This window comes from Schistocerca nitens, chromosome 10 (genome assembly GCF_023898315.1).
Source record: "Schistocerca nitens isolate TAMUIC-IGC-003100 chromosome 10, iqSchNite1.1, whole genome shotgun sequence".
Taxonomy (NCBI): Eukaryota; Metazoa; Arthropoda; class Insecta; order Orthoptera; family Acrididae; genus Schistocerca; species Schistocerca nitens.
In genome coordinates, this window is record NC_064623.1 from 45,893,800 (window position 1) to 45,916,867 (window position 23,068).

Consider the following 23,068-nt stretch of genomic DNA (forward strand, 5'->3'; position numbering starts at 1 on the left):
AGCAGTGAATAATGTATATCCAGAATGAGATTTTCACTCTGCAGCGGAGTGTGCGCTGATATGAAACTTCCTGGCAGATTAAAACTGTGTGCCGGACCGAGACTCGAACTCGGGACCCTTGCCTTTCGCAGGGAACTGCTCTACCAACTGAGGTACCCAAGTACGACTCACGCCCCATCCTCACAGCTTTACTTCTGCCAGTATCTCGCCTCCGACCTTCCAGGCTTTCCAGAAGCTCTCCTGCGAACCTCGCAGAACTAGCACTCCTGAAAGAAAGGATATTGCGGAGACATGGCTTAGCCACAGCCTGGGGGATGTTTCCAGAATGAGATTTTCACTCTGCAATGGAGTGTGCGCTGATGTGAAACTTCCTGTCGGATTAAAACTGTAAAGCTGTGAGGACGGAGAGTGAGTCGTGCTTGGGTAGCTCAGTTGGTAGAGCACTTGTACGCGAAAGGCAAAGTTCCCGAGTTCGAGTCTCGGTCCGGCGCTCAGTTTTAGTCTGCCAGGAAGTTTCAATAATGTATATTTTTATACACTCTATGACAAAAAGAAAAATAAATAATCACACTATGAAGGAATTATCCGAATGGGAGGGAAACCGGTAGATGTGATCTACTTTTACAGAAAAACTAATGACTACAATTTAAGAAAAAATGGATGATTCATTCAAGATAAATATCTTCAAAAATTGAGCAAGTTAATAGCGTGTTGGTTCACCTCTGGTCCTTGGGCAAGAAGTTATCAGATGTCCTCCTCCGGGATCTCGTGCGAAATTCTGTCCAATTGGCGCTTTGGAGGGTCCTGCACTTCATGTCTCGAACGTTCTCGGTTGGGAACGGATCCGACGATCTTGCTGGCCAAGGTGCGGATTGGCAAGCACAAATGGTAGAAACCTTCACCATGTGGGGGGTAGGCATTATCTTGCTGAAATGTTAGCCCATGATGGCTCGCCAAGAAGGGCAACAAAATTGGGCGTAGAATGTCATCGATGTGCTGCTGATAACAACCTAAGAGGCTCTGCTACGAAATGAAATGTCACCCCAGACCATCTCTTCTAGCTGTTGGGCCGTAAGGCGAGCGACTGCCAGGGGGTCAATTCGAAACGGAGACTCATCACTGAACACACTTCTACTCCAGTCAGATTCCTGGCCCTGAGCTTCACACGCTGAGCTGAGCTGAGCTGAAGACGTCCAACTGGGATGCTCTGTCTTCACGTGCCTTCCATATGAGCGACGGCAACAGATTGTAATAGATGTTGGATCTTTTAAAGAAGACCATGAAGGCCAACGGCTCTGAAAGTTTTTCCCTAAACAAGACTTTTGAGCGAAGTATTAATTGTCCTAATAGGAAGGTTGGGGAAGCGCCTTTTCAATCTTTTAAGTTACTGTTTGTTTCTGAGATCACTGAGCGTACAAGTAGAATTTTAAGGAAAAATGGTATTCAGACCACTTTCTTCAGCCAAAACAAAGTAAAAGACTTTTTGCGACGGAAAATGGATGCACCTGATTGCCTCCACACTGTAGGCTTCTGTAAGGTGACGTGTGGCTGCGGTAAGGGGGAAGGACTGCTAGAGAACGTATTAAGGAACACAGACGCCACACGCGACTGAAACAAAGCGTGAAGTATGAAATCGACGTTAGCGGACGTCTCGAGAACTATGGCCTTGACATCAACTTCAATAATGTACAGCTGTTGGCTAAGGAAACCAACATTTACAGAAGAAAAGTCCGAAATGCGATTGAAGTGTCTAAGAGCCCTATAGCTTCCGGCATCTTGGCTCTTTGCCATCAAGGAAGTGCATTTGAGGTGCGGCTTACGAGCCGTGGGGTCTTAAGCGCCTTGCCACGGTTTGCGCTGCCCCCCCCCCCCTTACCCCCGTCGGAGGTTCGAATTCGCCCTCGGGCATGGGTGTGTGTGTTATCCTTAGCGTAAGTTTGTTCAAGCTAGATAAAGTAGTGTGTAAGCCTAGGGACCGATGCCTCAGCAGTTTGGACCCATAGGAACTTGCCCCAAATGGTTGAAATGGCTCTAAGCACTATGGGACTTAACATCTGAGGTCATCAGTCCCCTACATTTAGAACTACTTAAACCTAACTAACCTAAAGACATCACACACATCCATGCTCGAGGCAGGATTCGAACCTATATTCTCCGGATCTGAACACATGCGACTCTTTTTGTGGGGCTGTATTAAAGACGGCCCACAGCAGTAATCCCAAAACCATTGTTGAGCTGAAAACAGTCATCGACACCATCGATGTTCCCACACTTCAGCGGGTAATGCAGAATTTCGCTATTCGTCTGCGCCACACCATCGTCAATGATGGCAAGCATATCGAACGTGTCATAACCGAATATCTGCAGTGACGTTTACATGTTGAATAAAATGTGTCCACGCTGTAGTTTGTTACTAAGTTATATAAGGGAGAACTGATAGAGGTACTCGAGGTACCCTCCGCCACACACCGTCAGATAGCTTTCGGAGTATGGATGTAGATTCAGAGGTAGATCTTTTCATATAGTTCAATAATTGTCACTCTCTACATGACTGAAGCATCAGGAACCGCTCGGTCATAGCGGCCGGCTCTTACCACAAATTTCCAAAATTACGAGCAATACAACAACGCCCTGTAAACCACCTCTGAGGACAATAATAGTTTGGATAAACATTACCTCTTTCATTCTCTACCTGTTTGCCAATGGCAAGAGTCCAGCAATACCAGCAGGAGGAATTTTAACTAATAACTCTTCTCCAGCGTAACTATGGGAAAATAACACCCTTTCTAACCAATGACGATGGCCCGCCAAGCTTTTGCCAGTAGCTCCCTTCTTCGGTATTATTACGGAAAAACACTCAGTATCCACTGAAGACGCTCCACCAACAGTCGACCAAGGTTTTTCATTCAATAATCCCACTTCTTCAGCACAAGCACGGGAAAACTCCCCTCTACAAGACAAGCTGTCACTATTCTCTGACAGTGTCCAACTGCAGTGGACACCACAAGATACTGAGGAAGATTCCAGCACAGGGGTGGAAACGCCACTTGTTTTGAGAAATATGACGCGGCCTAACAGTGAAGATTTTAATTTCAGTGCCAAGGGCGACGATATCCTGAGGACTAACATAAAACTGGTCGCTCGTTGGGAGGAATGTATTCGTCGCCAGGACGATTATGTTGAGAACTTAGCATGTAGATGTGAAGAGAAAAGATGGAGAAAATTTGTTTTATTTACAAGCTTTAAGACTATCCTCATAAAAAATTCGGAGGAATTATTTTTCAGTAGGCACTCGCACAAACTCCGCAAGACACCATACGGTGCATGGTGGAAAGAACTTACACCACTGCTATCGTTCCCTTTCCTGTCTGTATGTCTCCGTTCGAGGCCCAGTTTTCGTTTTCTTGTCTTTGTGGTCCTTACGTGAGATATATGATAGCTTTGCCCCACATGTTGGTTCTCTACTTTCGATAGTGTTTCGCTAAAAGAACGTCCCCTCCAGGGAATCGAGTTCGAATTCACGGATCGTCCGCAGCTCGTGGTCGTGCGGTAGCGTTCTCGCTTCCCACGCCCGGGTTCCCGGGTTCGATTCCCAGCGGGGTCAGGGATTTTCTCTGCCTCGTGATGACTGGGTGTGGTGTGCTGTCCTTAGGTTAGTTAGGTTTAAGTAGTTCTAAGTTCTAGGGGACTGATGACAATCGATGTTAAGTCCCATAGTGCTCAGAGCCATTTGAACCATTTGAATTCACGGATCATTTCCGTAATACTCGCTCGGGGATCGAACGTACAGGTAACAAACCTGGCAGCACACCCCCGAATTGCTTACCGAATCGCAACTTTATGTTGCGGGAATGGTTCCTTTGAAAGGGCACGGCCTTCCTTCCTTTATTCAATCTGAATTATTTCGATGTCTTTCTTTAATCCAACCTGGTGGATGCGAAATGGGGTCCTTCCATTAGGTCTGAATCCGGTTCTGATCGCGCTGTCTGATCGTCAATCTTACACGAAGATTCAGAAGCTTGTCTCTCTGATATACGCTCGAATTTTGATGCTTCACTTACTGATTTTTTCTGTTTTCTCCTTCGTTATTCAATGCCTCCTGCGTTATCCAGGGATTTCAACTAGATCCTCAATTTTTGCTTACTTAATCCACTGCTTCCTTCTCTATCTCATCTCAAGTCCTCCCACCACCGAGTGCGGGCTTCCTAAAATTTCGTTTACGAACTGACGCAATCGAAGCGAAGCCGCAGTTTCCTTCCTTGAGTCGTTTTTAAACGCTCGAGTCGCACAAATGGAGCAGTCAGTTGGGAAAGAAGGGAGAAACCCTTGAGACTACGCTGGAATCTACAAGGAGTCCGTCTGCGCTGTCAAGGTGCGTTCCTCGTAGAACTGTTCGACTCGTCTCCGCGAGTCACTGTTTCTAATGTGGCTGTCGGTGGTTCAGTGCAGAGTCTTCTGCGATGTACTCGACTAATTAGTTTTCTTCGGCTCGCAGAGTGTTATCACGATACGCAGTGACGTTTCCACAGCGGCTAATGGACATGTGCAGATGTGATGCTCGATAAAGGTTTCTAAGACATGTTTAGGAATTATAAGATATTGCTGTGCGTGTGTTATTCTGAATTACGATGCAAAGTTCCTTTGGACTTGCATTCATAATAAGACAGGTGCTGCAGTATTGTATTTATCCGCAGACACTGGGCAAGCGACTTTCAAGTAGAATGTCTTGCCGGCCGTTGTGGCCGAGCGGTTCTAGGCGCTTCAGTCCCGAACCGCACTGCTGCTACGGTCGTAGGCTCGAATCCTGCCTCGGGCATGGATGTGTGTGATGTCCTTAGGTTAGTCTAAGTCTAGGGGACTGATGACCACAGATGTTAAGTCCCATAGTGCTTAGAGCCATTTTTTTTTAAATGTCTCACCTGTCCGGGAATATACATAATAGATGTACGAGTACAGGTTGTAGATGCATGGTTGACGACATCTGGAAGTGGATCAGATAACCAAATGGTAAGGCGACCGCTAGTGATATAGCGGGAAATCTGGGTTCGTGTCCCGGCCCGGCACAAGTTTTCATTGTCGTCATTCCATTCTACAGCTGATAACTCTTCATATTCGCAATTGCGAATACATTTAACGTGTAGGAATTATTTCGTACTTGGCCGCTAGACCAATAACTGCATGTCTATGGCAGTCTGTAAGGAATCGGAGGCGAGATGCAACCGCACATAAGTGCTGTGCAACATTTCGGCCTTCTGAGCTATTTTGTAAACCGAAAAGCATTTGTTTAAAAAAAATCATAATTTCTTACAATTTCTTTATGAAAACTACCCATTTAAATCAAATAATAGACCGCCCACAAGCACAAATGGGAAATGTTGAGTACGGAGCAAGAGTCAATTCGTAGTCAGTTGTATCTAGTTCAACGGTAACTGCACCTGAATGACAGAATGGAGGAAAAGTAGTAATCACATTCGGAAAATGCTGAGAAAATAGAGATTATTGCGCTCTCGTTTAAAGAGCACGCAATTGTTAACAGACAAAAGTTAGTAGAAATTCGTGAGTCCGTAAGAAGATCAGTGCGCGAGGTATACAACAACTTCCAACGTCATACCTTACCGAAAGATCTCGCTGAAATCCGAGATAATTCTAGTTACACTTAATTTAACTAAGCTGGTCGTAGGTTTGTATCCCGTCACTCGATGAACAGATAGGTGACGCAACAGAAGATGGCGAAAGGAAAGCTAAAGCTATAAATTTCGCGTTTAAGAAATTACTCACGCAACACAATCGTGTAGACACACAGTCGTCTGACTGTCGCATATAGTCCTCCATGGATGGCAAGGAAGTACACTCCTGGAAATTGAAATAAGAACACCGTGAATTCATTGTCCCAGGAAGGGGAAACTTTATTGACACATTCCTGGGGTCAGATACATCACATGATCACACTGACAGAACCACAGGCACATAGACACAGGCAACAGAGCATGCACAATGTCGGCACTAGTACAGTGTATATCCACCTTTCGCAGCAATGCAGGCTGCTATTCTCCCATGGAGACGATTGTAGAGATGCTGGATGTAGTCCTGTGGAACGGCTTGCCATGCCATTTCCACCTGGCGCCTCAGTTGGACCAGCGTTCGTGCTGGACGTGCAGACCGCGTGAGACGACGCTTCATCCAGTCCCAAACATGCTCAATGGGGGACAGATCCGGAGATCTTGCTGGCCAGGGTAGTTGACTTACACCTTCTAGAGCACGTTGGGTGGCACGGGATACATGCGGACGTGCATTGTCCTGTTGGAACAGCAAGTTCCCTTGCCGGTCTAGGAATGGTAGAACGATGGGTTCGATGACGGTTTGGATGTACCGTGCACTATTCAGTGTCCCCTCGACGATCACCAGTGGTGTACGGCCAGTGTAGGAGATCGCTCCCCACACCATGATGCCGGGTGTTGGCCCTGTGTGCCTCGGTCGTATGCAGTCCTGATTGTGGCGCTCACCTGCACGGCGCCAAACACGCATACGACCATCATTGGCACCTAGGCAGAAGCGACTCTCATCGCTGAAGACGACACGTCTCCATTCGTCCCTCCATTCACGCCTGTCGCGACACCACTGGAGGCGGGATGCACGATGTTGGGGCGTGAGCGGAAGACGGCCTAACGGTGTGCGGGACCGTAGCCCAGCTTCATGGAGACGGTTGCGAATGGTCCTCGCCGATACCCCAGGAGCAACAGTGTTCCTAATTTGCTGGGAAGTGGCGGTGCGGTCCCCTACGGCACTGCGTAGGATCCTACGGTCTTGGCGTGCATCCGTGCGTCGCTGCGGTCCGGTCCCAGGTCGACGGGCACGTGCACCTTCCGCCGACCACTGGCGACAACATCGATGTACTGTGGAGACCTCACGCCCCACCTGTTGAGCAATTCGGCGGTACGTCCACCCGGCCTCCCGCATGCCCACTATACGCCCTCGCTCAAAGTCCGTCAACTGCACATACGGTTCACGTCCACGCTGTCGTGGCATGCTACCAGTGTTAAATACTGCGATGGAGCTCCGTATGCCACGGCAAACTGGCTGACACTGACGGCGGCGGTGCACAAATGCTGCGTAGCTAGCGCCATTCGACGGCCAACACCGCGGTTCCTGGTGTGTCCGCTGTGCCGTGCGTGTGATCATTGCTTGTACAGCCCTCTCGCAGTGTCCGGAGCAAGTATGGTGGGTCTGACACACCGGTGTCAAAGTGTTCTTTTTTCCATTTCCAGGAGTGTAGATAACCCAGGTGTAGAGTAGCAGCTGAAATATTTGGAAACAGTCGCTAGGTCTAGGTCGCTAACTAGATGGAATCAAATGGTTCAAATGGCTCTGAGCACTATGGGACTTAATTTCTGAGGTCATCAGTCCCCTAGAACTACTTAAACCTAACTAACCAAAGGACATCACACACATCCATGCCCGAAGCAGGATTCGAACCTGCGACCGTAGCGGTCGCGCGGGTCCTGACGGTAGCGCCTAGAACCGCTCGGCCACTCCGGCCGGCTAGATGGAATCCCTCTTCGGCTTTATAGAGAGTATTCTGGAGAATTTGCCCCATCCCTTTTTTGAGTCATCAGTCTTCTGACTCCCACCACGAATTGCTCTCCTGTGCCAACCCCTTCAGCTCAGAGTAGCACTTGCAACCTATGTCCTCAATTATTTGCTCCATGTATTCCAGTCTCTGTCTCCCTCTACAGTTTTTACCCGCTACAGCTCCCTTCAGTATCATGATAGTCATTCTCTGATATATTGACAGATGTCCTATCATCCTGTCCCTTCTCGCTCTCAGCGTTTCCCACATATTCCTTTCCTCTCCGATTCTGCGCAGTACCTCCTCATTCCTTACCTTATCAGCCCACACAGTTTTCAACATTCGTCTGTAGCACCACATCTCAAATGCCACGATTCTTTTCTGCTCCGTTTTTCCCACAGTCCGTGTTTCACTACCATACAATTCTGTGCTCAAAACGTTCATTCCCAGAAATTTATTCCTCAAATTAAGGACTATCTTTTCCATTAGTAGACTTCTCTCGGCAGAAATTCCCTTTTTGCCACTGCTAGTATGCTTTTGATGACTTCCTTGCTCCATTCGTCAATGGTTATTTTGCTGCCTAGGTAGTCGAATTCCGTAACTTCATCTACTACGTGACCAATCCTGATGATAAGTTTCTCGCTGTTCTTATTTCTGCTATGATTACTTTCGTTTTTCTTCGATTTACTCACTGTGAAAACGTCACTGCGTATCGTGATAACACTTTGCGCGCCGAAGAAAACTAATTAGCCGAGTACATCGCAGAATACTGTTCACTCCATTTAGCAGATCATGTAATTCTTCTTCATTTCACTGCGGATAGCAATGTCATCAGCGAATCGTGTCATTAATATTTTTCCACCTTGAATTTTAATTCAACTGTTGAGCCCTTCTTTTATTTCCATCATTGCGTCTTCTATGTATAGGTTGAACAGTAGGTGCGAAAGTTTGCATCCCTATTTAACACCCCTTTTCATTTGAGCACTACGTTCTTGCTCTTCCACTCTTTTTGTTTCCTCCTGGCATTTTTACATGTTGTATACTAACCGCCTCTCGGTATATCTTACCCATATTTTCATCTGAATTTCGAACAACTTTCGGCATTTGAAGCTGTCGAGCGCTTTTTGTAGGTCAACAGATCCTATGAACGTGTCTTGCTTTTCCTTTGGTCTTGCTTCCATTATCAACCGCAACGTCAGAATTGCCTCTCTGCTGCCTTTACCTTTCCTAAACCCAAGCTGATCATCTAACACATCCTCAATTTTCTTTTCTATTCGTCTGTATGTTATTCTCGTCGGCAAGTTGGATGCATCAGCTATTAAGCTGATTATGTGATAATTCTGGCAATTGTCAGCTCCTGTAGTCTTGGAACTGTGTCGACGATATTTTTCAGAAAGTGAAATGTTATGTCGCCAGACTTATACATTCTACACACCAACGTGAATAGCCATTTTGTTGCCACTTCCCCAATGATTTTAGAAATTCTGTTGGATAGTTATCTATCTTTTCTGCCTTTTAAACTGTGATTCTAAAACTGGATCTCCCATGTCTTCTAAATCGACAACTGTTTCTTGTTCCATCATATCACAGAAATCTTTCCCTCTTAGACATCTTCACAATTCTTTCCACGTATCCACTCTCTCCTCTGTATTTAAAAGTGGAATTCCCGTTGCACTCTTAATGATGCCATCCTTGCTTTTAATTTCACTTTCCTGTATGCTGAGTCAGTCCTTCCGACAATCATTTCTTTTTGATTTCTTCACAGTTTCCATGCAGTCATTTCGTCTTAGTTTCTCTGCACTTCCTCTTTAATTCATTCCTCAGGGACTTGTATTTCTGTATTCCTGAATTTCCCTAAACATTTTTGTACTTCCTTCTTTCACCGATCAAATGAAACATTTGTTCTGAAACCCATGGTTTCTTCTCAGGTACCTTCTTTGTATCAATGTTCTTCGTCCCAGCCTTCGTGATTGCCCTTTTTAGAGACGTCCAATCCTCTTCAACTGTACTAAAAAATGGTTCAAATGGCTCTGAGCACTATGGGACTCAACTGCTGTGGTCATAAGTCCCCTAGAACTTAGAACTACTTAAACCTAACTAACCTAAGGACAGCACAGAACACCCAGCCATCACGAGGCAGAGAAAATCCCTGACCCCGCCGGGAATCGAACCCGGGAACCCGGGCGTGGGAAGCGAGAACGCTACCGCACGACCACGAGATGCGGGCTCAACTGTACTGCTTAGTGAACTATTCCGTATTGAAGCATCTATAGTCTTAGAGAACTTCAAGCGTATCTCTTCAGTCCTTAGTAACCCGAGTCATACTTCATTTCGTATTGTTTTTTACTGACTAATTTATTATATTTAACTCCAGCGTGCTCTTCATCACCACTGCAGTGTGGTCTGAGTCCATGTCTGCTCCTGGGTACGCTTTACAATCCAGCATCTCATTCAGAATCTTTTCCTGACCATGATGTAACCTAACTGAAATCTTTCCGTATCACCCAGTCTCTTTTAAGTATACTTCTTCCTCTTGTGACTCTTGAACAGAGTATTCGCCATTACTAGCTGAAATTTGTTCAGAACTCATTTACTCTCTTCTCTCAGTCCCAAGTATATATTTTGCCTTGACATTTTCTTCTGTCTTCTCCTACAATAGCCTTCCAGTCCCCCATGACTATTACATTTTCATCTCACTTTATGTACTGCATTTTCGTTCAGTATCCTGGTATACTTTCTCCACCCCTTCATCCTCACCTTGCGACGTCGGCATGTATACCTGAACTATCGTATTAGCTTGCACTTATCGCGAATCTCGTCCTCAGCGAAAAGCCCCAAGCGCCTGAAAAAAAAAAAAAAGAAAAAAAAGGCCACTCCTGTATGAGGTGGAGGAGTATAGCAAGAGTATAGGAACTGACAAGCGTAATCCTTTGCATCGGTTTCCTGCAGAATTCTTGAACACATTTTGATTTCGAATATAATCAATTTTCTAGAGAGAGAAGAGCTTCTGTCCACAAATGAGTACGGATGTAGAAAGCATCGCTCGTGCGAAATTCAGTTTGCCATTGTCTCACATGATATCGTTCAAATAATGGATGGAAGGCAACAGGTAGATTCCTAGTTATCCGGTGAGCGATCGACACGGTGCCCCATTGCCGCCTGTTAATCATGATACGGGGTAACGAAATGGCTTCCCAGTTATGCGAGTGGCTCCAAGACTTCTTAAGTAATACAACCCAATACGTTGTCCTCGACGGTGAGTATTCATCAGAGATAACTGTATCGTCAGGAGTGCCCCAGGGAAGTGTGACAGTACTGCTTTTGTTCTCTGTATGTATAAATGACCTGGCGGACAGGCTGAGTTGCAGTCCGCGACTGTTTGCTGATGATGCTATGGAGTACGGGACGGTGTCGACGTTGGGTGACTGTAGGATGATACAAGACCACTTTAGACAAAATAGCTAGTTGGTGTGATGAATGGCAGCTTGCTCTGAATGTAGAAAAATCTAAGTTAATGCGTATAAGTAGGAAAACCAAACCCGTTCAGGTACAACATTAGTAGTGTGCTGTTTGACACAATCACATCAATTACACTTCTTGGCGTAAGTCGCAAAGCGACGTGAAATGGAATGATCACGTCAGGCTGGTGGCACTGGAGGCAAATGCTTGACTTTGTTTTAGTTGGGGGAATGTAGCAGACGGCGTGTAGAACGCTACTGCGACCCATTCTTGAATACTGTTCGAGTGTTTGGCGTCCCCGCCAGCTCTGTTCAAGTCACAACCCATTTTACGTAGGCTGGCTTACTTCCTTTCTACGTGATGTCATTATGAAATGACCAGGGCCGACGGGCAATACAGGCCGCACAACGAATGTCGGCAGCGATGGCCCGCATCTCGTGGTCGTGCGGTAGCGTTCTCGCTTCCCACGCCCGGGTTCCCGGGTTCGATTCCCGGCGGGATCAGGGATTTTCTCTGCCTCGTGATGGCTGGGTGTTGTGTGATGTCCTTAGGTTAGTTAGGTTTAAGTAGTTCTAAGTTCTAGGGGACTGATGACCACAGCAGTTGAGTCCCATAGTGCTCAGAGCCATTTGAACCATTTGTCGGCAGCGATGGTTACATCACGGGAAAGCAATCACACCCCGCCGCTGTTCTACCAGATACAAGACATTGTGGATGCGCACAGGTCTTTGAATGGGGAGTTGCTGCTTTGTTTGGGCTCAACCATCAATTTATTTTCCTTTTGTTAGCATGGATGGCTCTGAGCACTATGGGACTCAACTTCTGAGGTCATTGTCCCCTAGAGCTTAGAACTAGTTAAAACTAGCTAACCTAAGGACATCACCCACATCCATGCCCGAGGCAGGATTCGACCCTGCGACCGTAGCGGTCTCGCGGTTCCAGACTGCAGCACCTAGAACCGCACGGCCACTTCGGCCGGCTGTTAGCATGAAGACGTCGTTTATCGTCAACAGTAACGATACAGGATAGGAACGGTTGGTGTTTTTCACGAGTGAATTTATGACGAGCCAGCCGAGATGCATATGTGACCACCTGCTCATTTTTTTTGTTTTGTTTTGTTTTGGCTTAGAGCACACATCCGAGTTTTGAATCTTCCCCATTCCATGCAAATGTCGCGTCATGCTGGAACGATCACGCCGGCCGGTGTGGCTGAGCGGTTCTAGGCGCTTCAGCCTGGAACCTTGCGACCGCTACAGTCGCAGGTTCGAATCCTACTGTAGGGAAGCAGCCTACTCACGCTGTAGTAAATTCACATCAGTTTCCATTGTGTGCCAGCCAGTCTGCTGTAACTAGCTCTGACGTCATAAATGTTGCGCAATACCTTAAGAATCAAGCAAATGTCCTAAAACTTTTCTAGCATGTCAGGAATAATGCTAAATTAATGTGTGTTAAATATCAGTTCGATAACTTAAGTCATTTCCGAAATTTGGACGTTTTTCTGTAAAAATCATTGGCGCAACAGAAAAGAGCTAGAGACTTCAAAATTTATATTTAGATTCATCTTTCATAATGATTTAATAAAAACAGTACTTTGGATTTCACAGATTAAGATTTTAGTGGAGATTCATGATTTTGTGGTTTTCGTCTCAAAACTGAAGGAAGCAAGATAGATTAAGTAGGCTAGTAAATAAGGCTAGGATGTTTAGATTTAAATAGGTTGGAGGTCCGCTATGACTATGAAGATGTGAAAAGTTTCTTTTGAATACCTATAAAATTATAGCGATAGCGGATCTCAAAAGGGCCAGTTCAGAGCTCATCTGCTGCGTGCAGGGCAATTAAATTAATTCTCTCGCCCAAAATACTTAACTTAGCCACGTCAAAATTTTATTATCAATACTTACCTGCGTGCTGAATGCACATTTAAATTAAGAGCTTCATCGGCCATCAGCAAAAGAAGCTATAATTTATTATGTAACTTGAAGTGGTGCGTTACTAGCCCAGCGGCTAGTCGGGAGAGCCGATTTGATCAGGCGTTCCCTTAGCCGTCCGCACCGCGGCTTTATATATAAGAATGCTGCGCGAGGAAGGAAGGCCCCAGTTCTCTCCAGACGCTGAATAACACGCCATCTGTGTCGGCAGTCGCGTCGCGTCGGTATCACTGCGACAAACAGCCTCGGGTGCCGTATTAAGTTACTAGAGATACGCGGAACCATGAAATCATTTCAAGTGAAGTGTTAATTCTGGGATGATTTTCATTATCTAGCTTCAGTTTGCGTATTGTCGTATTTTCACGTGCCGTCGCGGGACAGACATTCTACCAATAATTTAGCGTGGCGTTTGATGAAATACTCTCATCAAATTATGGCGAGCATTCTTTTTAACATTTAATTCGGACATTTATAGTTGCATCAGCGCATTAGACTCTGAACTGCTCTGTTAGTTAGGTTGTAGGGATACTTGTGTGTTTTTATTTGTGACTTTGAGAATATACTCAACTATTTTGGAAAGTCGTTTTTGATTAGAAATCCCGGACAATCTCCTAATTCCTCAGAGCTATAAGCTGCAGCTATAATTATATTCTCATCTGAAGTGGGCACTAGGAACTCTAATTACAGGCTTCACGTTTTGTTAAATCACTTTCTGGGAGCTAAAAAGGAATTAGAGAGCCAGTGTTGAGAACGGCGAAAGACAGCATTAACAACATTCTAAAAGCTAGAAACTGATTCAACATGCAAGCTTTTATACAGCAATTAATTTTCAATTTAAAAAGCATCACCCCACATATGGTGCATCAGCCGGGAAATCAACTAAGTGAAAGTGATTTTTAACTATTCGGATTCGCGAGTGGAATGCGACACGCAGCTGAGTAATAGAACAGTGAAAGTGTTACGTGTGCATGTGGACGATGCAATTGGATTAACAACGCATCTGAATTCACGGAGCTGGCACTGAGTCTAGTGGTGCTGCCGGCATCGCGAGTAGCCAGTTTCGCCGCACCGCAGTCGTCAGCCGCAGCAGCCGGAGCCGCACCTGTAGTTACGGGCCACGCAAACACACAACAGCCGTCGGAGTGCCGTCTGCAGTTCAACGTGCCACGTCGCATCAGTAATCCTGGTACGCCGCGCCGACGACGTCGTGCAGAAGGAACTAAGTTAAGTGAAAAGCTGTTAAAAATTTTACTAACCTGCACTAAAAGACTGTCGGCGATGGAACCGCCAAAAGAAACTGAGTTTAAACTTAAATTAGAACCTATGTCTGTTGAGGGAAGTGTAAATTCAGACAACGTTTCAAGTATAAACATGCATGAAAGTAGTAATGTTAAAGTGAAATGTTAAGTATTGTCTCCTGACAGTAGTTTAAAATCTGATATAATTGAGGTAAATAACAGGATTGTGGCCAGCCAAACAAATTTTAATAAACGGTTTGAGGCAATGGACAATAAATTAGAATCCAATAATGCTGAATTAAAGTCTAAATAAGTGAACAGGTCAAAAGCAGTAATCCTGGATTAAAGTCTGAAATTGTGGCCAGCCAAACTAATTTTAATAAACGATTGGAGGAAATGGACAATACCTTCAAGGCTGGTTGCAATAAGGATCTAGACAGTTTGAATTATAAAATTGATTACAATCATGAGGATATTAAGAAAAAGGTTGCTCAACAGTTTTCTGAGATGTATAAAACAGTTAAATCCGAAGTTGCTGAGGTTCGCAAAGACTTCCAAATGGAAGATGCGAAGCTGGAGCACAAGTTAACAGAAAAGATCGAGGCGGAGTCTGAACTGTGCTCAGATAGATTTAAAGATGTTAATATAAAGGTAAACATATGTGAAGCTGACATAGATGCAATCAAAACTGATACTACTCATATTGTACAAAGAGTAGATGATGTGGAAATGAAAGTAGAAATTATAAGTACTAACATTGCTAACATTGAGAGTAAAGTAGCTTCAGTAGCTTCTGGTAATGGTAGTATACAACAAGTTGTAGCTGCAAACGCCGCTTTTATCGGGTGTCGGCAGTTCTTGCGGTTCGATCCAGATAAAAATATCCACCCGCTAGATTTCTGGAACGATTTTGAAGATGTGATTCCACCAACTTGGTCTGAACGAGAGAAAATCTCATTTATTAAAAGCCATTTAGCAGGTGACGCCATGCGTTGGTCAGCTGATGTTATGTTAAAGTGTAAAACATTAGCGGAATTTAAAGCAGCTTTCATTAATGAGTATTGGTCTAGCAATAAGCAAAATGAAGTGTTGAGTGAATTTTGGAGTGGAAAACGCTTCAATGCAGGCAAGGAATCCATTAAAGAGTTTGCTAGGTCATAGATTTCACGTTTGTCACATTTGGACGAAAAGCTGAAACCTGAAATGATTATACTAGGTCTTGAAGCCAAACTGCCATGGTATTGGCAAACTAGAATTATATCTGCCCCTAGAGACAATCTGGATCGTTTCATTGAATATCTGGAACGTGTAGAACGTGTTGCTGCCAATGAGGAGCAAGCACGTAATAACAGAAATGCCAATAACAATAATAGTAATTTTCGGAACGAGCAAAATGGCAATGTAAACATCAGAACAGTAGGTGTTCGCCATCCTAGGAGAGGTAGGAATTGGGGAAATAATTATCAGAACCAACAATGGCGTCCAAGGGATAATAATTTTGTTCCAAACAGAAATATGCATGTAAACAACAGTACGGAAAGTAATGCTGTGCCAGTTAACTATAATGAAAATAAAGGAAACAGTAGTAGGACGAGGCAGGAAAACTAGTTCCCGTCTATGAGGACACTGGCGCTCACCAGGCGGTTACTTTTCCTATGCCAGTAGTTAAGGGAGTTGGTAAGACAGATCAGAATACTCAAACTGAACATGTGGATGAAGAGTCGGTAGCACCTAAGGATACAACAGAAATATTAGATCACTCACAGTATTTGATAGATACCGTGTTAGAGACGCTTTCTAAGTGGGAAGAGAAAGAGAAGGCGCAGCTGTGTAACGATAGGGAAGAGCTACAAAATACTGAATTGTCAGGTGAAGAAGCAGAAGAAATTCATGCTTATATTTACGATGAAGATGATGTGCTCTTATCTAAAGTGCCTGTGCAGGATGTTGATAATGTACTAATAGATTTAGGACAGGAGATAAGTGAGAATGTAGAGGGTAGGCTGTTGGGGGTCGATGAACCCAGTAGCTGTGACCAGTTGTCACTTGAGAAGGAAACCGACGATAATGGTGAAAGTGGTTTAGCTGTAACTAATGTTATGCCCGGTCTAGAGGCGCAGAATCGCTCAGACTACAGTAATTTGGGTCATGTTCAGCAAACTAAATGTAATGAAGTCGTGCGGTGTTTCGATTTAAAATTAATAGACCGACTGGAAAAGGCAGCTGAAAATGTAATTCAGGAAACCCCTACACACTGTGACCTAAATGTAATGAAGACAGACGTTGATCACTTTAGTTGGAGACGAATCCAAAAGGAACTATTAGATGAATTTGAGGAACCACCTGTACAACCTAGAATAAGCCACCCTATAATAATAGTGAATATGTTGGGTATCAATGTACGTTGTCTCTTAGTCAGTGGAAGTGAGGTGAGTGCAATATCTCAGTCCTTCTTTGATGCATTACCGGGTAAAGACAAGCTTACAGTAATGAGGGTATCAGGACTAAGAATAATTGGTGCTACTGGCAAGGTGTCAAAAACGGTAAAGCGAGAAGCTTTGCTGCCCTTTAACATTAATGGTAATTTAATTGATCATCCATGTTTAATTGTAAACAATCTCAGTATTGAGGTTTTAATTGGCATAGATTTCTTGTCAAAATATCAGAGTGTTGTTGACTTTGAAAGAAGCCAGTTAAAAATGGTCTTGCCAATAACCGGAGTAATTATAGTACCTTTTAGTGATAAGCATGTAGTAACTGATCATGAAACTTGGGAGCTGCCTATACGAGTTCTGAAAAATAGGAGGTATTGGGACGAAGGTGTTAATCTTAGTACAAGTAAGCTAAACACAGAAGAAGAAGAAGCTATTATTGTGGACAAAATAGAAGCTAAAGTGCAGGAAATGGATAAAATTTCAGCTAATCAGAAGGAAGAACTAAGACAGGTTTTAAAAAGGCATCATAAGGTATTTTCAGATCGACGTGGCGTGGTCAAAGGTTATGAATGAATGCTGTAGGGAGGAGGTTGTGCTGTAACCTCTACACAGTGTGGCAGCTATGCAGTTCCAGCTGTGTGAGATCTTCTTTCCCATTTCAGGTCTCACTCATTCTTCATCTTTCCTATCCCCAAAAATTTCGACCTCTTCTTTCCAATACTAAATTCTTCCGTTATGACTATTAAGTCAGCATTAAGCCAATGAATGCTGTAGGGAGGAGGTTGTTCTGTAACCTCTACACAGTGTGGCAGCTGTGCAGTTCCAGCTGTGTGAGATCTTTCCCATTTCAGGTCTCACTCACTCTTCATCTTTCCTATCCACAAAAATTTCGACCTTTTCTTTTCAAATACTAAAATTTTCCGTTATGACTATTAAGCCAGCATTCAACTAATGAATGCTGTAGGGAGGAGGTTGTTCTATAACCTCTACACAGTGTGGCAGCTGTGCAGTCCCAGCTGTGTGAGATCTTCTTTCCCATTTCAGGTCTCACTCATTCTTCATCTTTCCTATCCACAAAAATTTCGACCTCTTCTTTCCAATACTAAATTCTTCCGTTATGACTATTAAGTCAGCATTAAGCCAATGAATTCTGTAGGGAGGAGGTTGTTCTGTAACCTCTACACAGTGTGGCAGCTATGCAGTCCCAGCTGTGTGAGATCTTCTTTCCCATTTCAGGTCTCACTCATTCTTCATCTTTCCTATCCCCAAAAATTTCGACCTCTTCTTTCCAATACTAAATTCTTCCGTTATGACTATTAAGTCAGCATTAAGCCAATGAATGCTGTAGGGAGGAGGTTGTTCTGTAACCTCTACACAGTGTGGCAGCTGTGCAGTTCCAGCTGTGTGAGATCTTTCCCATTTCAGGTCTCACTCACTCTTCATCTTTCCTATCCACAAAAATTTCGACCTTTTCTTTTCAAATACTAAAATTTTCCGTTATGACTATTAAGCCAGCATTCAACTAATGAATGCTGTAGGGAGGAGGTTGTTCTATAACCTCTACACAGTGTGGCAGCTGTGCAGTCCCAGCTGTGTGAGATCTTCTTTCCCATTTCAGGTCTCACTCATTCTTCATCTGTCCTATCCACAAAAATTTCGACCTCTTCTTTCCAATACTAAATTCTTCCGTTATGACTATTAAGTCAGCATTAAGCCAATGAATGCTGTAGGGAGGAGGTTGTTCTGTAACCTCTACACAGTGTGGCAGCTGTGCAGTTCCAGCTGTGTGAGATCTTTCCCATTTCAGGTCTCACTCACTCTTCATCTTTCCTATCCACAAAAATTTCGACCTTTTCTTTTCAAATACTAAAATTTTCCGTTATGACTATTAAGCCAGCATTCAACTAATGAATGCTGTAGGGAGGAGGTTGTTCTATAACCTCTACACAGTGTGGCAGCTGTGCAGTCCCAGCTGTGTGAGATCTTCTTTCCCATTTCAGGTCTCACTCATTCTTCATCTTTCCTATCCCCAAAAATTTCGACCTCTTCTTTCCAATACTAAATTCTTCCGTTATGACTATTAAGTCAGCATTAAGCCAATGAATGCTGTAGGGAGGAGGTTGTTCTGTAACCTCTACACAGTGTGGCAGCTGTGCAGTTCCAGCTGTGTGAGATCTTTCCCATTTCAGGTCTCACTCACTCTTCATCTTTCCTATCCACAAAAATTTCGACCTTTTCTTTTCAAATACTAAAATTTTCCGTTATGACTATTAAGCCAGCATTCAACTAATGAATGCTGTAGGGAGGAGGTTGTTCTGTAACCTCTACACAGTGTGGCAGCTGTGCAGTCCCAGCTGTGTGAGATCTTCTTTCCCATTTCAGGTCTCACTCATTCTTCATCTTTCCTATCCCCAAAAATTTCGACCTCTTCTTTCCAATACTAAATTCTTCCGTTATGACTATTAAGTCAGCATTAAGCCAATGTATGCTGTAGGGAGGAGGTTGTTCTGTAACCTCTACACAGTGTGGCAGCTGTGCAGTTCCAGCTGTGTGAGATCTTTCCCATTTCAGGTCTCACTCACTCTTCATCTTTCCTATCCACAAAAATTTCGACCTTTTCTTTTCAAATACTAAAATTTTCCGTTATGACTATTAAGCCAGCATTCAACTAATGAATGCTGTAGGGAGGAGGTTGTTCTATAACCTCTACACAGTGTGGCAGCTGTGCAGTCCCAGCTGTGTGAGATCTTCTTTCCCATTTCAGGTCTCACTCATTCTTCATCTGTCCTATCCACAAAAATTTCGACCTCTTCTTTCCAACATTAAATTTTCCGGTATGACTATTAAGCCAGCATTCAACTAATGAATGCTGTAGGGAGGAGGTTGTTCTATAACCTCTACACAGTGTGGCAGCTGTGCAGTCCCAGCTGTGTGAGATCTTCTTTCCCTTTCAGGTCTCACTCATTCTTCATCTTTCCTATCCACAAAAATTTCGACCTCTTCTTTCCAACACAAAATCTTCCGGTATGAATATCAAGCCAGCATTAAGCTAATGAATGCTGTAGGGAGGAGGTTGTGCTGTAACCTCTACACAGTGTGGCAGCTGTGCAGTCCCAGCTGTGTGAGATCTTCTTTCCCATTTCAGGTCTCACTCAATCTTCATCTTTCCTGTCCCCAAAAATTTCGACCCCTTCTTTCCATTACGAAAATTTTCCGTTATGGCTATCAAGCCATGAATTATGTAACCATTCTATCCACCGATTAGTGAAACAAAATACCTAATGTGACACACCTAATAGTGACAAACAATAGAGAAGTATGATGTAATTAAGAGAAAATGTATTTGAGTAACAATTATGTATAGTACCTTGGTAATATAGTAAGTACAAAGTATTGTTTTATTGGAAATGGTCCCACAATAATATTTAAAAAAAAAGATATACGAATTCGTGTTCAAGCAGGAGCTGAAGTGGTAGTGAAACCTAGTGTATGCATTAGAGCTAACTAAGAAATAGTAAAGAGATTGCTTAGTGTTACGAAAAATATGCAGATAATTTGTAAGAATAAACTCACCTTGTGTAGCAAGGAATGGCACTGAAATAGAATTGAGCAGTGTTTGTGGTTGAGACGTGAAGGACACGTCCCTGAAGTATTTATAAGGTTGGAGCTGGCCATTATTTTGGTGTAGTGTGTGACAGGATACACCTACACGTATTGAGGTTATGAGTTGGAGGCGTGAATGCGACCATAGGTACCCTTATGTTAGATGAGACAGCTCATGGTGTCCTATAGGTTTAAGGAAATTAGCATTACGCTCGTCCATAATTACTTGATGCACTTCAGTGGTAGGTCGAGAGAGACTACCTGTGGTTTCAGCGTCCGATCGAGTGGAAATGGATTGCCACGTGAGCAAACTAATCAGCTGCAATACACTATGAATATGAAATAAATGTGCTATCCTATGCTTTAAATATTAATAGAGTGAGTGTTAAATAAGTACATACACTAGCAAAGTAAATAAGGAACATAATGGCAGACGTAAAACATTATTTTAGCTCAGCATAAATACACTTCAAAGTAAGTACATAATTGCAGATGTGGAACTGACAACAGCAGAGAACCAATAAGTGGATTTAGTAGTCAACTAAACATAGTGTGTTTTTAACACTCACAACTGTACTATTACCAAAAGTTACTCACATGTACAAAGAAGCTGAGAAAACAACCACTAATCATACTCATACTATCTCTAAGAATAAGGTAATCAAAGATGAGTCAGCTAAGTGAATAAAATACAGATTGGTCAGGAATGTACCGAGCATTGGTTCAGTGTTCCGGCCCAGAAATAATAAATTCAGATTAAATATGATTTATGATTGTATGCCTTAGGAGCATAAATTTTCTCTAGTACATGACTAAAGGCATTTTGAGCCATTTGTTTAACGATTTTATGACAATTAAGTAACCGTGAGAGTAAAATTGAAAAAATTCTGTTAACTTTGTTCCAGCAACATATTGATGGATAAAATGTATATATCCCCATTTCATTGTGACCCACCCTTAGATATTAAGTGAACAGAGTCTGAGGCACTCTTTTTGTTTGTTCTACAGGACAAACCAGATAATGGCAGCCTGGTAGCTGCGTGAAAGCGTGGAGTGACTTGGACACAACTCACAGTGACCCCTCCCCTTTCCCCATGTAATTTAGAGTGATCGAGAAGGACGCACACCATAGCAACTTCCCCTCCTCTACCCTTGTGAATGAAAGTGTAGGACGCCAGCCAAAGCGACTACAACCATGTGTGTAAAAATTATTTGTAAACTTTTCTTTCAGGTTTAGAAAAGACTGCTAAGAGATAATCATCTGTTTATGTATCATGTTATATTCTTTGAATTTGTGTATGTAATAATGTATTTAATGTATTTAATGGATCTAAGATTTTCATAATTTTTCAATTTGTATGTGTTTGTTTGTCTAAGGCAATATGTATGCCAAAATATTTCATTGACTTTGCTTAAAATTTTGAGTAATGACATTGTTTAAAAGGCAGTGAACATGCCCACAATTTAAATAATTAATGTAGGTAATCAGTTTTTTTAATGTTTCTACATGTTTACATTTCAATTTTGATTTTTCATAGGGAGTTAAACTGTACTCTTGCTTCCCTTTTTGTAATTAAATTTTTTTCCATTCATTAACATTCATAAACAAAAAAAATTTAAGTAGAGGGTGATGTAGGGAAGCAGCCTACTCACGCTGTAGTAAATTCACATCAGTTTCCATTGTGTGCCAGCCAGTCTGCTGTAACTAGCTCTGACGTCATAAATGTTGCGCAATACCTTAAGAATCAAGCAAATGTCCTAAAACTTTTCTAGCATGTCAGGAATAATGCTAAATTAATGTGTGTTAAATATCAGTTCGATAACTTAAGTCATTTCCGAAATTTGGACGTTTTTCTGTAAAAATCATTGGCGCAACAGAAAAGAGCTAGAGACTTCAAAATTTATATTTAGATTCATCTTTCATAATGATTTAATAAAAACAGTACTTTGGATTTCACAGATTAAGATTTTAGTGGAGATTCATGATTTTGTGGTTTTCGTCTCAAAACTGAAGGAAGCAAGATAGATTAAGTAGGCTAGTAAATAAGGCTAGGATGTTTAGATTTAAATAGGTTGGAGGTCCGCTATGACTATGAAGATGTGAAAAGTTTCTTTTGAATACCTATAAAATTATAGCGATAGCGGATCTCAAAAGGGCCAGTTCAGAGCTCATCTGCTGCGTGCAGGGCAATTAAATTAATTCTCTCGCCCAAAATACTTAACTTAGCCACGTCAAAATTTTATTATCAATACTTACCTGCGTGCTGAATGCACATTTAAATTAAGAGCTTCATCGGCCATCAGCAAAAGAAGCTATAATTTATTATGTAACTTGAAGTGGTGCGTTACTAGCCCAGCGGCTAGTCGGGAGAGCCGATTTGATCAGGCGTTCCCTTAGCCGTCCGCACCGCGGCTTTATATATAAGAATGCTGCGCGAGGAAGGAAGGCCCCAGTTCTCTCCAGACGCTGAATAACACGCCATCTGTGTCGGCAGTCGCGTCGCGTCGGTATCACTGCGACAAACAGCCTCGGGTGCCGTATTAAGTTACTAGAGATACGCGGAACCATGAAATCATTTCAAGTGAAGTGTTAATTCTGGGATGATTTTCATTATCTAGCTTCAGTTTGCGTATTGTCGTATTTTCACGTGCCGTCGCGGGACAGACATTCTACCAATAATTTAGCGTGGCGTTTGATGAAATACTCTCATCAAATTATGGCGAGCATTCTTTTTAACATTTAATTCGGACATTTATAGTTGCATCAGCGCATTAGACTCTGAACTGCTCTGTTAGTTAGGTTGTAGGGATACTTGTGTGTTTTTATTTGTGACTTTG

The 23,068-nt window shown here is 43.1% G+C and overlaps 1 protein-coding gene across 1 annotated transcript in view; it reads left to right on the forward strand.

Annotated features, from left to right (window-relative positions):
• Positions 1–4,312: 4,312 nt before the first annotated feature.
• The window catches only part of LOC126210431 (uncharacterized), a 64,897-nt gene continuing 46,141 nt past the window's right edge, over positions 4,313–23,068 (forward strand). The window contains exon 1 of the mRNA XM_049939665.1: positions 4,313–4,372. The gene's annotated coding sequence lies outside the window, so the exon portion shown is untranslated. The remainder of the gene's footprint in view (positions 4,373–23,068) is intronic.